This window comes from Rattus norvegicus, chromosome 2 (assembly GCF_021556685.1).
Source record: "Rattus norvegicus strain SHRSP/BbbUtx chromosome 2, alternate assembly SHRSP_T2T, whole genome shotgun sequence".
NCBI lineage: Eukaryota > Metazoa > Chordata > Mammalia > Rodentia > Muridae > Rattus > Rattus norvegicus.
The window spans coordinates 113835495-113852485 of record NC_141535.1 but is presented as its reverse complement, the minus strand read 5'-3'; the positions used below and the strand labels follow the sequence as shown (position 1 = coordinate 113852485).

Sequence of the window (16991 nt, the reverse complement as noted above, 5' to 3'; positions counted from 1 at the left end):
TTTAAATATGTTTACTTTAATGCATTCTATATAATGTGCCTAATTGTGTATCTTTTTAAAATTTTCTTTTTTTCTTTTTTTTTCCTTTTTTTTTTTTTTTTTTTTTCAGAGCTGGGGACCGAACCCAGGGCCTTGCGTTTGCTAGGCAAGCGCTCTGCCACTGAGCTAAATCCCCAGACCCCTAAAATTTTCTTATTGGATATTTTTATTTACATTTCAAATGTTATTCCCTTTCCCGGTTTCCTGTCTATAACCCCCCTATCCCATCCCTCCTCCTCCTTCTTCTATGAGGGTGTTCCCCCACCCATCCACCCAACACTTCCTGCCTCCCTGCCCTGACATTCCCCTACACTGTGGCATCAAGCCTTGGCAAGACCAAGGGGTTCTCCTCCCGTAGGTGCCCAGCAAAGCCATCCTCTGCTACATATGCGCCTGTAGCCATGGGTCTGTCCATGTGTATTCTTTGAATGGTGGAGCTCGGCTTGGATGGTATTGTTATTCTTATGGGGTTTCAGACCCCTTCAACTCCTTCAATCCTTTTTCTAACTACTCCAACGGGGACCCCATTCTCAGTTCAATGGTTGGCTGTGAGCATCTGCCTCTGTGTTTGTAAGGCTCTGACAGACCATCTCAGGAGACAGCTCTATCAGGCTTCTGTCAGCATGCACTTCTTGGCATCAGCAATATTATCTGAGTTTGGTGGCTGTATCCCCAAGTAGGGCAGGTTCTGAATGGCCTTTCCTTCAGTCTCTGCTCCAAACTTTGTCTCCCTATCTCCTCCTATGAATATTTTTGTCCCCTCTTTTTTTTTTTTTTTGTTCTTTTTTTTTGGAGCTGGGGACCGAACCCAGGGCCTTGCGCTTCCTAGGCAAGCGCTCTACCACTGAGCTAAATCCCCAACCCCTTGTCCCCTCTTTTAAGAAGAACTGAAGCATCCACACTTTGATCATCCTTCTTGAGCTTCATATGGTCTGTGGATTATATCTTTGAGCTTTTAGGGTACTATCCACTTATCAGTAAGTGCATAACATATGTGGGTTTTTTTGTGATTGGGTTACCTCACTCAGGATGTTATTGTCTAATTCCCTCCATTTGCCTATAAATTTCATGAAGTCATTGTTTTTGATAGCTGAGTAGTACTCCATTGTGTAGATGCACCACATTTTCTGTATCCGTTCCTATGTTGAGGGACATCTGGGTTCTTTCCAGCTTCTGGCTACTATAAATAAGGCTGCTATGAACATAGTGGAGCATGTGTCCTTGTTATATGTTGGAGCATCTTTTAGGTATATACCCAGGAGTGCTATAGCTGGGTCCTAAGGTAGAACTATGTCTAATTTTCTTTTCTTTTTTTTTTTTTTTTTTTTTTTTTTTTGGTTCTTTTTTTCGGAGCTGGGGACTGAACCCAGGGCCTTGCGCTTCCTAGGCAAGCACTCTACCACTGAGCTAAATCCCCAACCCCATATGTCTAATTTTCTGAGGAACCTCCAGATTGATTTCCAGAGTGGTTGTACCAGCTTGCAGTCCCAACAACAATGGAGGAGTATTCCTCTTTCTCCACATCCTCGCCAACATCGGTTGTCACTTGAGTTTTTTATTTTAACCATTCTGACTGGTGTGAGGTGGAATCTCGGTTGTTTTGATTTGCATTTCCCTGATGACTAAGGATGTTGAACATTTCTTTAGGTGTTTCTCAGCCATTTGGTATTCCTTAGCCGAGAATTCTTTTTTTTTTTTTTTTGATATTTTTTTTTTTTTTATTAACTTGAGTATTTCTTATATACATTTCAAATGTTATTCCCTTTCCTGGTATCCGGGCAAACATCCCCCTCCCCCCTCCCCTTCCTTATGGGTGTTCCCCTCCCAACCCTCCCCCCATTGCCGCCCTCCCCCCACCAGTCTAGTTCACTGGGGGTTCAGTCTTAGCAGGACCCAGGGCTTCCCCTTCCACTGGTGCTCTTACTAGGATATGCATTGCTACCTATGGGGTCAGAGTCCAGGGTCAGTCCATGTATAGTCTTTGGGTAGGGGCTTAGTCCCTGGAAGCTCTGGTTGCTTGGCATTGTTGTACATATGGAGTCTCGAGCCCCTTCAAGCTCTTCCAGTTCTTTCTCTGATTCCTTCAACGGGGGTCCTATTCTCAGTTCAGTGGTTTGCTGCTGGCATTCGCCTCTGTATTTGCTGTATTCTGGCTGTGTCTCTCAGGAGCGATCTACATCCGGCTCCTGTCGGTCTGCACTTCTTTGCTTCATCCATCTTGTCTAATTGGGTGGCTATATATGTATGGGCCACATGTGGGGCAGACTCTGAATGGGTGTTCCTTCAGTCTCTGTTTTAATCTTTGCCTCTCTCTTCCCTGCCAAGGGTATTCTTGTTTCCCTTTTAAAGAAGGAGTGAAGCATTCACATTTTGATCATCCGTCTTGAGTTTCATTTGCTCTAGGCATCTAGGGTAATTCAAGCATTTGGGCTAATAGCCACTTATCAATGAGTGCATACCATGTATGTCTTTCTATGATTGGGTTAGCTCACTCAGGATGATGTTTTCCAGTTCCAACCATTTGCCTATGAATTTCATAAAGTCGTTGTTTTTGATAGCTGAGTAATATTCCATTGTGTAAATGTACCACATTTTCTGTATCCATTCCTCTGTTGAAGGGCATCTGGGTTCTTTCCAGCTTCTGGCTATTATAAATAAGGCTGCAATGAACATAGTGGAGCACGTGTCTTTTTTTATATGTTGGGGCATCTTTGGGGTATATGCCCAAGAGAGGTATAGCTGGATCCTCAGGCAGTTCAATGTCCAATTTTCTGAGGATTCTCCAGACTGATTTCCAGAATGGTTGTACCAGTTTGCAATCCCACCAACAATGGAGGAGTGTTCCTCTTCCTCCACATCCTCGCCAGCATCTGTTGTCCCCTGAGTTTTTGATCTTAGCCATTCTCACTGGTGTGAGGTGAAATCTCAGGGTTGTTTTGATTTGCATTTCCCTTATGACTAAAGATGTTGAACATTTCTTTAGGTGTTTCTCAGCCATTCGGCATTCCTCAGCTGAATGTTTAGCTCTGAACCCCATTTTTTAATAGGGTTATTTGTTTCCCTGCGGTCTAACTTCTTGAGTTCTTTGTATATTTTGGATATAAGGCCTCTATCTGTTGTAGGATTGGTAAAGATCTTTTCCCAATCTGTTGGTTGCCGTTTTGTCCTAACCACCGTGTCCTTTGCCTTACAGAAGCTTTGTAGTTTTATGAGATCCCATTTGTCGATTCTTGATCTTAGAGCGTAAGCCATTGGTGTTTTGTTTAGGAAATTTTTTCCAGTGCCCATGTGTTCCAGATGCTTCCCTAGTTTTTCTTCTATTAGTTTGAGTGTGTCTGGTTTGATGTGGAGGTCCTTGATCCACTTGGACTTAAGCTTTGTACAGGGTGATAAGCATGGAGCGATCTGCATTCTTCTACATGTTGACCTCCAGTTGAACCAGCACCATTTGCTGAAAATGCTATCTATTTTCCATTTGATGGTTTTGGCTCCTTTGTCAAAAATCAAGTGACCATAGGTGTGTGGGTTCATTTCTGGGTCTTCAATTCTATTCCATTGGTCTATCTGTCTGTCTCTGTACCAATACCATGCAGTTTTTATCACTATTGTTCTGTAATACTGCTTGAGTTCAGGGATAGTGATTCCCCCTGAAGTCCTTTTATTGTTGAGGATAGCTTTAGCTATCCTGGGTTTTTTGTTATTCCAGATGAATTTGCAAATTGTTCTGTCTAACTCTTTGAAGAATTGGATTGGTATTTTGATGGGGATTGCATTGAATCTGTAGATTGCTTTTGGTAAAATGGCCATTTTTACTATATTAATCCTGTCAATCCATGAGCATGGGAGATCTTTCCATCTTCTGAGGTCTTCTTCAATTTCCTTCTTCAGTGTCTTGTAGTTCTTATTGTACAGATCTTTTACTTGCTTGGTTAAAGTCACACCGAGGTACTTTATATTATTTGGGTCTATTATGAAGGGTGTCGTTTCCCTAATTTCTTTCTCGGCTTGTTTCTCTTTTGTGTAGAGGAAGGCTACTGATTTATTTGAGTTAATTTTATACCCAGCCACTTTGCTGAAGTTGTTTATCAGCTTTAGTAGTTCTCTGGTGGAACTTTTGGGATCTCTTAAATACACTATCATATCATCTGCAAACAGTGATATTTTGACTTCTTCTTTTCCGATCTGTATCCCCTTGACCTCCTTTTGTTGTCTGATTGCTCTGGCTAGAACTTCAAGAACTATATTGAATAAGTAGGGAGAGAGTGGGCAGCCTTGTCTAGTCCCTGATTTTAGTGGGATTGCTTCGAGTTTCTCTCCATTTAGTTTAATGTTAGCAACTGGTTTGCTGTATATGGCTTTTACTATGTTCAGGTATGGGCCTTGAATTCCTATTCTCTCCAGGACTTTTATCATGAAGGGGTGTTGAATTTTGTCAAATGCTTTCTCAGCGTCTAATGAAATGATCATGTGGTTTTGTTCTTTCAGTTTGTTTATATAATGGATCACATTGATGGTTTTCCGTATATTAAACCATCCCTGCATGCCTGGGATGAAGCCTACTTGGACATGGTGGATGATTGTTTTGATGTGCTCTTGGATTTGGTTTGCCAGAATTTTGTTGAGTATTTTTGCATCGATATTCATAAGGGAAATTGGTCTGAAGTTCTCTTTCTTTGTTGTGTCTTTGTGTGGTTTAGGTATAAGAGTAATTGTGGCTTCGTAGAAGGTATTCGGTAGTGATCCATCTGTTTCAATTTTGTGGAATAGTTTGGATAATATTGGTATGAGGTCTTCTATGAAGGTTTGGTAGAATTCTGCACTAAACCCGTCTGGACCTGGGCTCTTTTTGGTTGGGAGACCTTGAATGACTGCTTCTATTTCCTTAGGAGTTATGGGGTTGTTTAACTGGTTTATCTGTTCCTGATTTAACTTCGGTACCTGGTATCTGTCTAGGAAATTATCCATTTCCTGAAGATTTTCAAGTTTTGTTGAATATAGGCTTTTATAGTAAGATCTGATGATTTTTTGAATTTCCTCTGAATCTGTTGTTATGTCTCCCTTTTCATTTCTGATTTTGTTAATTTGGACGCACTCTCTGTGTCCTCTCGTTAGTCTGGCTAAGGGTTTATCTATCTTGTTGATTTTCTCAAAGAACCAACTTTTGGTTCTGTTGATTCTTTCTATGGTCCTTTTTGTTTCTACTTGGTTGATTTCCGCTCTGAGTTTGATTATTTCCTGCCTTCTACTCCTCCTGGGTGTATGTGCTTCTTTTTGTTCTAGAGCTTTTAGGTGTGCTGTCAAGCTGCTGACATATGCTCTTTCCTGTTTCTTTCTGCAGGCACTCAGCGCTATGAGTTTTCCTCTTAGCACAGCTTTCATTGTGTCCCATAAGTTTGGGTATGTTGTACCTTCATTTTCATTAAATTCTAAAAAGTTTTTAATTTCTTTCTTTATTTCTTCCTTGACCAGGTTATCATTGAGTAGAGCATTGTTCAATTTCCAAGTATATGTGGGCATTCTTCCTTGATTGTTATTGAAGACCAGTTTTAGGCCGTGGTGGTCTGATAGCACGCATGGGATTATTTCTATCTTTCTGTACCTGTTGAGGCCCGTTTTTTGACCAATTATATGGTCAATTTTGGAGAAAGTACCATGAGGAGCTGAGAAGAAGGTATATCCTTTTGCTTTAGGATAGAATGTTCTATAAATATCCGTTAAGTCCATTTGGCTCATGACTTCTCTTAGTCTGTCTACATCTCTGTTCAATTTCTGTTTCCATGATCTGTCCATTGATGAGAGTGGGGTGTTGAAATCTCCCACTATTATTGTGTGAGGTGCAATGTGTGTTTTGAGCTTTAATAAGGTTTCTTTTATGTATGTAGGTGCCCTTGTATTTGGGGCATAGATATTTAGGATTGAGAGTTCATCTTGGTGGATTTTTCCTTTGATGAATATGAAGTGTCCTTCCTTATCTTTTTTGATGACTTTTAATTGAAAATTGATTTTATTTGATATTAGAATGGCTACTCCAGCTTGCTTCTTCTGACCATTTGCTTGGAAAATTGTTTTCCAGCCTTTCACTCTGAGGTAATGTCTGTCTTTGTCTCTGAGGTGTGTTTCCTGTAGGCAGCAGAATGCAGGGTCCTCGTTGCGTATCCAGTTTGTTAATCTATGTCTTTTTATTGGGGAGTTGAGGCCATTGATGTTGAGAGATATTAAGGAATAGTGATTATTGCTTCCCGTTATATTCATATTTGGATGTGAGGTTATGTTTGTGTGCTTTCATTCTCTTTGTTTTGTTGCCAAGACGATTAGTTTCTTGCTTCTTCTAGGTTATAGCTTGCCTCCTTATGTTGGGCTTTACCATTTATTATCCTTTGTAGTGCTGGATTTGTAGAAAGATATCGTGTAAATTTGGTTTTGTCATGGAATATCTTGGTTTCTCCATCTATGTTAATTGAGAGTTTTGCAGGATACAGTAACCTGGGCTGGCATTTGTGTTCTCTTAGGGTCTGTATGACATCAGTCCAGGATCTTCTGGCCTTCATAGTTTCTGGCGAGAAGTCTGGTGTGATACTGATAGGTCTGCCTTTATATGTTACTTGACCTTTTTCCCTTACTGCTTTTAATATTCTTTCTTTATTTTGTGCGTTTGGTGTTTTGACTATTATGTGACGGGAGGTGTTTCTTTTCTGGTCCAATCTATTTGGAGTTCTGTAGGCTTCTTGTATGCCTATGGGTATCTCTTTTTTTAGATTAGGGAAGTTTTCTTCTATGATTTTGTTGAAGATATTTACTGGTCCTTTGAGCTGGGAGTCTTCACTCTCTTCTATACCTATTATCCTTAGGTTTGATCTTCTCATTGAGTCCTGGATTTCCTGTATGTTTTGGACCAGTAGCTTTTTCCGCTTTACATTATCTTTGACAGTTGAGTCAATGATTTCTATGGAATCTTCTGCTCCTGATATTCTCTCTTCCATCTCTTGTATTCTGTTGGTGAAGCTTGTATCTACAGCTCCTTGTCTCTTCTTTTGGTTTTCTATATCCAGGGTTGTTTCCATGTGTTCTTTCTTGATTGCTTCTATTTCCATTTTTAATTCCTTCAACTGTTTGATTGTGTTTTCCTGGAATTCTTTCAGGGATTTTTGCGATTCCTCTCTGTAGGCTTCTACTTCTTTTTTTTTTTTTTTTATGGTTTTTTGACCATTTTTCTTGTCTTATTTTGTGTTCATACTATTCTTTTTTTTTTTTAATTTAGAGAATACTTTATTAGTTTTTGTAATCAAACCCACGTATATAAGACCTTACATATTTAATACAGTGTGTTACCCCTGTACAAATGGAAAAAACTTAAGTTCAACATTTCTAGACTAATATGGCTGTTAATTTCTGTACAGTGCCAACTCAACACAGTAAACGGGGATACTTTTTTCGAAAGTTGACAGCACAGGTAAAGTTTCAAAAAATTCAAATTATATATCTGTATATATATATTTATATTTATATAAAAAGACCAGTAATAGCAATGTGTTATGCATCAACAGCAGCAACAGCTTTTCCAGGTTCTGCAGTCATCTGAACAAAACTGTAGAGACATCCAGCACACTCCATTAAAAAAAAAAAAAGTAAAAAAACAAAACCCGAGAAAACAGCACAGTTCTGTTACTCTTGTGGTACCTGGCACCATTTTTTTTTAAATTAGCTTCTCAATCATCATCTGGAAAGAAAACATTCTGAGCAACATCATTAAAAACAGCTCTGATAAAGCACGGTCACTACTACGTATCATAAAGCAGGTACAAGCTATTTTACATCCACAGAGGTATGATACAGTACTGTCCTACATCTATAATACTAGAGGATATAATTTAAAAGGCATTATTTAAGACTTGATTCTACTTTTCCAGCAGAGGGCCCAAAGGATGGTGTGACACAGCTTTGTAAAGAAACATACTCTAGACAGGATTTCCTTTCACTAGTGGCACACTTCTAAGGATTCATTCTCTCCATGAATGTCAGCTAAAACCGTTATTAAAAAAATGAAATATCCCTAGAACAAAACCGTATAACCACCGGATTCACATGAAGATGACCTAGTGGAGACAAGCTGGACCTCACCTTACCAACAAGCTATCAAATCTGTTATGTTTAAACAGTGAGACCTCCAAGGAAGGAGATGCCAAGTAGTGCTTCAAAGCTTCGGACCACAATCAAACACAGCATCCTTTTCAACAGAAGCAGAAGCTCATCTGAATATGCTCATGGATGCTGACATCAACATTTAATCATCTCCTCACTCATCCAGGAAGAGGGGGAGATCAGTTACTACTGTACTTTAATGTGTTCAACCAAATCACCATGTTACAAAAATAGCAAGCTGCCATAATAAAAAATAAGGCTCCTCTATCCAGCACCAGATAGCATCATTTTACTTTCAAGCCTAGAAATTGCACACTTGTATATAAACCAATCGAAGATGAGGATTGAGAGTTCATCTTGGTGGATTTTTCCTTTGATGAATATGAAGTGTCCTTCCTTATCTTTTTTGATGACTTTTAATTGAAAATTGATTTTATTTGATATTAGAATGGCTACTCCAGCTTGCTTCTTCTGACCATTTGCTTGGAAAGTTGTTTTCCAGCCTTTCACTCTGAGGTAGTGTCTGTCTTTGTCTCTGAGGTGTGTTTCCTGTAGGCAGCAGAATGCAGGGTCCTCATTGCGTATCCAGTTTGTTAATCTATGTCTTTTTATTGGGGAGTTGAGGCCATTGATGTTGAGAGATATTAAGGAATAGTGATTATTGCTTCCTGTTATATTCATATTTGGATGTGAGGTTATGTTTGTGTGCTTTCATTCTCTTTGTTTTGTTGCCAAGACGATTAGTTTCTTGCTTCTTCTAGGGTATAGCTTGCCTCCTTATGTTGGGCTTTACCCTTTATTATCCTTTGTAGTGCTGGATTTGTAGAAAGATATTGTGTAAATTTGGTTTTGTCATGGAATATCTTGGTTTCTCCATCTATGTTAATTGAGAGTTTTGCAGGATACAGTAACCTGGGCTGGCATTTGTGTTCTCTTAGGGTCTGTATGACATCTGTCCAGGATCTTCTGGCCTTCATAGTTTCTGGCGAGAAGTCTGGTGTGATACTGATAGGTCTGCCTTTATATGTTACTTGACCTTTTTCCCTTACTGCTTTTAATATTCTTTCTTTATTTTGTGCGTTTGGTGTTTTGACTATTATGTGACGGGAGGTGTTTCTTTTCTGGTCCAATCTATTTGGAGTTCTGTAGGCTTCTTGTATGCCTATGGGTATCTCTTTTTTTAGATTAGGGAAGTTTTCTTCTATGATTTTGTTGAAGATATTTACTGGTCCTTTGAGCTGGGAGTCTTCACTCTCTTCTATACCTATTATCCTTAGGTTTGATCTTCTCATTGAGTCCTGGATTTCCTGTATGTTTTGGACCAGTACCTTTTTCCGCTTTACATTATCTTTGACAGTTGAGTCAATGATTTCTATGGAATCTTCTGCTCCTGATATTCTCTCTTCCATCTCTTGTATTCTGTTGGTGAAGCTTGTATCTACAGCTCCTTGTCTTTTCTTTTGATTTTCTATGTCCAGGGTTGTTTCCATGTGTTCTTTCTTGATTGCTTCTATTTCCATTTTTAATTCCTTCAACTGTTTGATTGTGTTTTCCTGGAATTCTTTCAGGCATTTTTGTGATTCCTCTCTGTAGGCTTCTACTTGTTCTCTAAGGGAGTTCTTTATGTCTTTCTTGAAGTCCTCCAGCATCATGATCAAATATGATTTTGAAACTAGATCTTGCTTTTCTGGTGTGTTTGGATATTCTGTGTTTGCTTTGGTGGGAGAATTGGGCTCCGATGATGCCATGTAGTCTTGGTTTCTGTTGCTTGGGTTCCTGCGCTTGCCTCTCGCCATCAGATTATCTCTAGTGTTACTTTGTTCTGCTATTTCTGACCGTGGCTAGACTGTCTTATAAGCCTGTGTGTCAGGAGTGCTGTAGACCTGTTTTCCTGTTTTCTTTCAGCCAGTTATGGGGACAGAGTGTTCTGCTTTCGGGCGTGTAGTTTTTCCTCTCTACAGGTCTTCAGCTGTTCCTGTGGGCCTGTGTCTTGAGTTCACCAGGCAGGTCACTTGCAGGGGAAAAGTTGGTCCTACCTGAGGTTCCGAGGCTCAAGTGTGCTCGTGGGGTACTGCCTAAGTCCTCTCCGCGGCGGCAACAACCGAGAAGATCTGCGCCGCTCTTTCCGGGAGCCTCCGTGCACCAGGGTTCCAGATGGCGTTTGGTGTTTTCCTCTGGCGTCTGGATGTGCACAGAGTGCAGTCTCTTCTGGTTTCCCAGGCGTGTCTGCCTCTCTGAAGGTTTAGCTCTCCCTCCCACGGGATTTGGGTGCAGAGAACTGTTTATCCGGTCTGCTTCCTTCAGGTTCCGGCGGTGTCTCAGGTGCAGGGGTCCTGCCGCTCCTGGGCCCTCCCCTACGGGAACCCAGAGGCCTTATACAGTTGCCTCTTGGGCCAGGGATGTGGGCAGGGGTAGGCAGTGTTGGTGGTCTCCTCCGCTCTGCAGCCTCAGGAGTGCCCACCTGATCAGGCGGTGAGGTCTCTCTCCCACGGGTTTTGGGAGCAGAGAGCTGCTGCGGGCCGGGATCCGTGGGTGTGGGACTTCCGGTAAACACAGGAAGTGCCCGGTCCTAGAGGAATTTTGCCTCTGTGCGTCCTGAGTTCTCCAGGCAGGTTTCTTGCAGGGGAAAAGTTGGTCCTACCTGCGCTTCCAAGGCTCAAGTTTGCTCGTGGGTACTGCCTAAGTCCTCTCCGTGGCGGCAGCAACCAGGAAGATCTGCGCCGCTCTTTCCGGGAGCCTCCGTGCACCAGGGTTCCAGATGACGTTTGGTGTTTTCCTCTGGCGTCTGGATGTGCACAGAGTGCAGTCTCTTCTGGTTTCCCAGGCGTGTCCCAGGCTTCTACTTCTTTATTAATGTTTTCCTGTGTTTCTCTAAGGGAGTTCTTCATGTCTTTCTTGAAGTCCTCCAGCATCATGATCAAATATGATTTTGAAACTAGATCTTGCTTTTCTGGTGTGTTTGGATATTCCATGTTTGTTTTGGTGGGAGAATTGGGCTCCGATGATGCCATGTAGTCTTGGTTTCTGTTGCTTGGGTTCCTGCGCTTGCCTCTCTTCATCAGATTATCTCTAGTGGTACTTTGTTCTGCTATTTCTGACAGTGGCTAGACTGTCCTATAAGCCTGTGTGTCAGGAGTGCTGTAGACCTGTTTTCCTGTTTTCTTTCAGCCAGTTATGGGAACAGAGTGTTCTGCTTTCGGGCGTGTAGTTTTTCCTCTCTACAGGTCTTCAGCTGTTCCTGTGGGCTTGTGTCTTGAGTTCACCAGGCAGCTTTCTTGCAGCAGAAAAGTTGGTCTTACCTGTGGTCCCGAGGCTCAAGTTCGCTCGTGGGGTGCTGCCCACGGGCTCTCTGCAGCGGCAGCAACCAGGAAGACCTGTGCCGCCCCTTCTGGGAGCTTCAGTGCACCAGGGTTCCAGATGGTCTTTGGCTTTTTCCTCTGGCGTCCGAGATGTGTGTGCAGAGAGCAGTCTCTTCTGGTTTCCCAGGCGTGTCTGCCTCTCTGAAGGTTTAGCTCTCCCTCCCACGGGATTTGGGTGCAGAGAACTGTTTATCCGGTCTGTTTCCTTCAGGGTCCGGCGGTGTCTCTGGCAGGGGTCCTGCCGCTCCTGGGCCCTCCCCCACGGGAGCCCAGAGGCCTTATACAGTTGCCTCTTGGGCCAGGGATGTGGGCAGGGGTGAGCAGTGTTGGTGGTCTCTTCCGCTCTGCAGCCTCAGGAGTGCCCACCTGACCATTAGCCGAGAATTCTTAGTTTAACTCTGTACCCCATTATTTAATAGAGTTATTTGATTTTCTAGAGTCTAACTTCTTGAGTTCTTTGTATATTTTGGATATTAGCCCTCAAGTGGATGTAGGATTGGTAAAGATCTTTTCCCAATCTGTTGGTTGCTGTTTTGTCCTAACGAGAGTGTCCTTTGCCTTACAGAAATTTTCCAATTTTATGAGGTACCATTTGTTGATTCTTGATGTTACAGTATAAGTCATTGGTGTTCTGTTCAGGAAATGTTCCACTATACCCCTTTGTTCAAGGATCTTCCACACTTTTTCCTCTATTAGTTTGAGTGTATCTGGTTTTATGTAAAGGTCCTTGATCTACTTGGACTTGAGATTTGTACAAGGCAATAAGAATGGATCAATTTGCATTCTTCTACATGGTGACCTCCAGTTCAATCAGCACCATTTATTGAAAATGCTCTTTTTCCACTGGATGGTTTTAGCTCCTTTGTCAAAGATCCAGTGGCCATATGTGTCAGTTCTGGTCCTTCTATTCTATTCCATTGATCCACCTGCCTGTCTCTGTCCAAATACCATATAGTTTTTATCACTATTGTAATACAGCTTGAGGTCAGGGATGGCGATTCCCCCAGAAGTTCTTTTATAGTTGAGGACAGTTTTTGCTATCCTGGTATTTTGTTTTTCCAAATGAATTTGCAAATTGCTCTTTATAACTCTATGAAGAATTGGGTTGGAATTTTGGTGGGGATTGCATTGAATCTATAGATTGCTTTTGGCAAGATGGCCATTTTTACAATACTAATCCTGCCAATCCATGAACAAGAGAGATCTTTCCATCTTCTGAGATCTTCAATTTCTTTCTTCAGAGACTTGAAGTTCTTGTCACACAGGTCTTTCACTTGCTTGGTTAGAGTCACACCGAGGTATTTTATGTTATTTGTGACTATTGTGAAGGGTGTCATTTCCCTTATTTCTTTCTCAGCCTATTTATCCTTTGGGTAGAGGAAGGCTACTGATTTGAGTTAATTTTATATCCAGTCACTTTGCTGAAGTTGTTTATCAGGTTTAGGAGTTCTCTGGTGGAACTTTTGGGGTCACTTAAGTATACTATCATATCATCTGCAAATAGTGATATTTTGACTCCTTCCTTTCCCATTTGTATCCTGTTGACCTCCTTTTGTTGTCTGATTGCTCTCACTAGGACTTTGAGTACTATATTGACTAGATAGGGAGAGAGTGGGCAGCCTTGTCCAATCCCTGTTGTTAGTAGGATTGCTTCAAGTTTCTCTCCATTAAGTTTGATGATGGCTACTGGTTTGCTGTATATCGCATTTACTATATTTGGGTATTGACCTTGAATTCCTGATCTTTCCAAGACTTTTAACATGAAGGGGTGTTGAATTTTGTCAAATGATTTCTGGGCACCTAATGAGATGATCGGGTAGTTTTTTTTTTCTTTTTTGTTTATATAGTGGATTACCTTGATGGATTTCCATCCCTACATCCTTGTGATGAAGCCTACTTGATCATGGTGGATGATTGTTTTGATGTGTTCTTGGATTTGGTTTGTGAGAATTTTATTGAGTATTTTTGTGTTGATTTCATCTGGGAAAGTGGTCTGAAGTTCTCTTTCTTTGTTGGGTCTTTGTGTGGCTTAGGTATAAGAGTAATTGTGGCTTCATAGAAGGAATTTGGTAGTGTTCCTTCTGTTTCTGTTTTGTGGAATAGTTTGGAGAGTATTAGGATTAGGTCTTTATAAAGGTTTGATAGAATTCTGCCCAGAACCCATCTGGTCCTGGGCTTTTTTTGTTCAGCGATTTTTAATGACTGCTTCTATTTCTTTAGGGGTTATGGGACTGTTTAGATGGTTTATCTGATCCTGATTTAAGTTTGGTGCCTGGTATCTGTCTTGAAAATTGTCCATTTCATCCAGATTTTCCAGGTTTTTGAGTATAGGCTTTTGTAAGATTTTTGCATTTCCTCAGTTTCTGTTGTTATGTCTCCCTTTTCATTTCTGATTTTGTTAATTTGGACACACTCTCTGTGTCCTCTCGTTAGTCTAGCTAAGGGTTTATCTATCTTGTTGTTTTTCTCAAAGGACCACCTCCTGGTTTTGTTGATTTTTTTATAGTCTTTTTTGTGTCTACTTGGTTGATTTCAGCCCTGAGTTTGATTATTTCCTGCCTTCTACTCCTCCTGGTTGTATTTGCTTCTTTTTGATCTAGAGTTTTTAGGTGTGCTGTCAAGCTGCTAATGTATGCTCTCTCTCCAGTTTCCTTTTGCAGGCACTCAGAACTATGAGTTTTCCTTTTAGCACTGTTTTCATTGTGTCCCATACATTTGGGTACGTTGTGCCTTCATTTTCATTAAATTCTAAAAAGTCTTTAATTTCATTCTTTATTTCTTTTGTCACCAAGTTATCATCGAGTAGAGCATTGTTCCTCTTCCATGTGTATATGGGCTTTCTGTCATTTTTGTTGTTATTGAAGACCAGCCTTAGTCCATGGTGATCTAATAGGATGCACGGGATTATTTCAATCTTCTTGAGACCTGTTTTGTCACTGATTATATGGTCAGTTTTGGAGAAGGGTACCATGAGGTGCTGAGAAGAAGGTATATTATTTTGTTTTAGGATGAATTGTTCTATAGATATCTGTTAAATCCGTTTGGTTTATAATTTCTTTCAGTTTCTCTGTGTCTCTGTTTAGTTTCTGTTTTCATGATCTGTCCATTGATGAGAAAGGGGTGTTGAGTCTCCTACTATTATTGTATAGGGTTCTATGTGTACTTTGAGTGTTAGTAAGGTTTCTTTTATGAATGTAGATGCCCTTGCATTTGGAGCATAGATATTCAGGATTGAGAGTTCATCATGGTGGATTTTTTTCCTTTGATGAATATGAAGTTTCCTTCCTTACCTTTTTTGATAACTTTTGGTTGAAAGTTGATATTATTTGATATTAGAATGGCTACTTCAGCTTGTTTCTTTGGTCCATTTGCTTGGAAAGTTGTTTTCCAGCCTTTTACGCTGAGGTAGTGTCTGTCTTTGTCACTGAGGTGTGTTTCCTGTATGCAGCAAAATGCTGGGTCCTTTTTCTGTATCCAGGCTGTTAGTCTATGTTTTTTATTGTGGAATTGAGTCCATTGATGTTGATAGATATTAGGAACCAATGATTGTTATTTCCTATTATTTTTGTTATGAGAGGTGGAATTATGTTTGTGTGGCTATCTTCTTTGGGTTAGTTGAAATTAGACTACTTTCTTGCTTTTTCTAGGGTGTAGTTTCCCTCCTTGTGTTGGAGTTTTCCATATATTATCTTTTGTAGAACTGGATTTGTGGGAAGATATTGTGTAAATTTGGTTTTGTTATGGAATATCTTGGTTTCTCCATCTATGCTAATTGAGAGTTTTGCTGGATATAGTAGCCTGGGCTGGCATTTGTATTCTCTTAGGATCTGTATGACATCTGCCCAGGATCTTCTGGCTTTCATAGTCTCTGGTGAGAAGTCTGGTGTAATTCAGATAGGTCTGCCTTTATATGTTACTTGACATTTTCCCTTTCTGCTTTTAATATTCATTCTTTGTTTTGTGCATTTGGTATTTTGACTATTATGTGACGGGAGGAGTTTCTTTTCTGGTCCAATCTATTTGGAGTTCTGTGGTCTTCTTGTATGTTTATGGGCATCTCTTTAGGTTAGGGAAGTTTTCTTCTATAATTTTGTTGGAGATATTTACTGGCTCTTTAAGTTAGGAGTCTTTGCTCTCTTCTATACCTATTATCCTTAAGTTTGATCTTCTCATTGTGTCCTGAATTTCTTGGTTAGGAGCTTTTTGCATTTGCATTTTCTTTGATTGTTGTGTCTTTGTTTTCTATGGTATCTTCTGCCCCTGAGATTCTCTCTTGTATCCCTTGTATTCTGTTGGTGATGCTTGCATTGATGACTCTTGATCTCTTTCCTAGGTTTTCTATCTCCAGGGTTGTCTCCCTTTGTGCTTTCTTTGTTGTTTCTATTTCCATTTTTAGATCCTGAATGGTTTTGTTCATTTCCTTCTCCTGTTGGTTGTGTTTTCCTGTAATTCTTTAAGGGATTTTTGTGTTTCCTCTTTAAGGGCTTCACTTATTTACCTGTGCTGTCTTGTATTTATTTTGTTTATTTTTAAATATTTATATATTTATTTATTTCATGTATGTGAGTACACTGTCACTGTCTTCAGACACACCAGAAGAGGGCATCCCTGGATCCCATAGATGGTTGTGAGCCACCATGTGGTTGCTGGGAATTGAACTCAGGACCTCTGGAAGAGCAGTGAGTGCTCTTAACCACTGAGCCATCTCTCTAGCCCCTGTATTTCTTTAAGGGAGTTATTTATATCCTTCTTAAAATCCTCTAACACCATTGTGAGTTGTGATTTTAAATCAGAATCTTGCTGTTCCCGTGAGTTGGGGTATCCAGGGCTTGCTGTGTTAGGGGAACTGGGTTCTGTTGATGCCAAGTGACCTTGGTTACTGTTGCTTAGGTTCTTGCCCTAGCTTCTTGCCCTCTGCTTATCTCTGGTGGTAGCTGGTCTTGCTGTCTCTGACAGTTGCTTGACCCTCCTGTAAGCCTGTGTGTCAGCACTCCTGGAGACCTGCTTTCTCACACTGTGGTCTGGGTACAGAGAGCTGTGGCACAGGGTCAGCTCTGGGCGCAGCTGAAAATTCCCTACTTGTGTATCTTAATGCCCCCTTTATGGGTTTGTTTTTTCTTTTTTCTTTCTATTTTATTGAAAATAGATGTTTTAATACAACATATTCTGGTCATGGTTTCCCCTCTCCCAGCTCTTCAAAGATTCCCCCAATCTCCCCTCCCATTGGAATTCACATCTCATCTTAAGCCTTTTAATCTTCCATATTGTTGTTATAATGTACTGAAGAAACAAGCTGTCCCATAGAGCTGGCCTTGTCTTGGTTTTCCTGCCTCTAGTAGTCATAGGATGCTTTCTTCCAGGTCCTGACTTCATTTATGGTGAGCTATCACTGAACTTAAAGGTTTTGTTGGATTATAATTTCTTGGCAAGTCTACATAGTAGGTAATGATGGGT

The 16991-nt window shown here is 40.7% G+C and overlaps 1 protein-coding gene across 7 annotated transcripts in view; it reads left to right on the top strand.

Annotated features, from left to right (window-relative positions):
* Positions 1–16991, top strand: part of Gpr160 (G protein-coupled receptor 160) — a 79792-nt gene that overhangs the window by 46888 nt on the left and 15913 nt on the right. Inside the window, exon 1 of one of the 7 annotated variants that reach the window (XM_087630627.1) lies at positions 7437–7489. The gene's annotated coding sequence lies outside the window, so the exon portion shown is untranslated. 7 annotated transcript variants of the gene reach the window in all.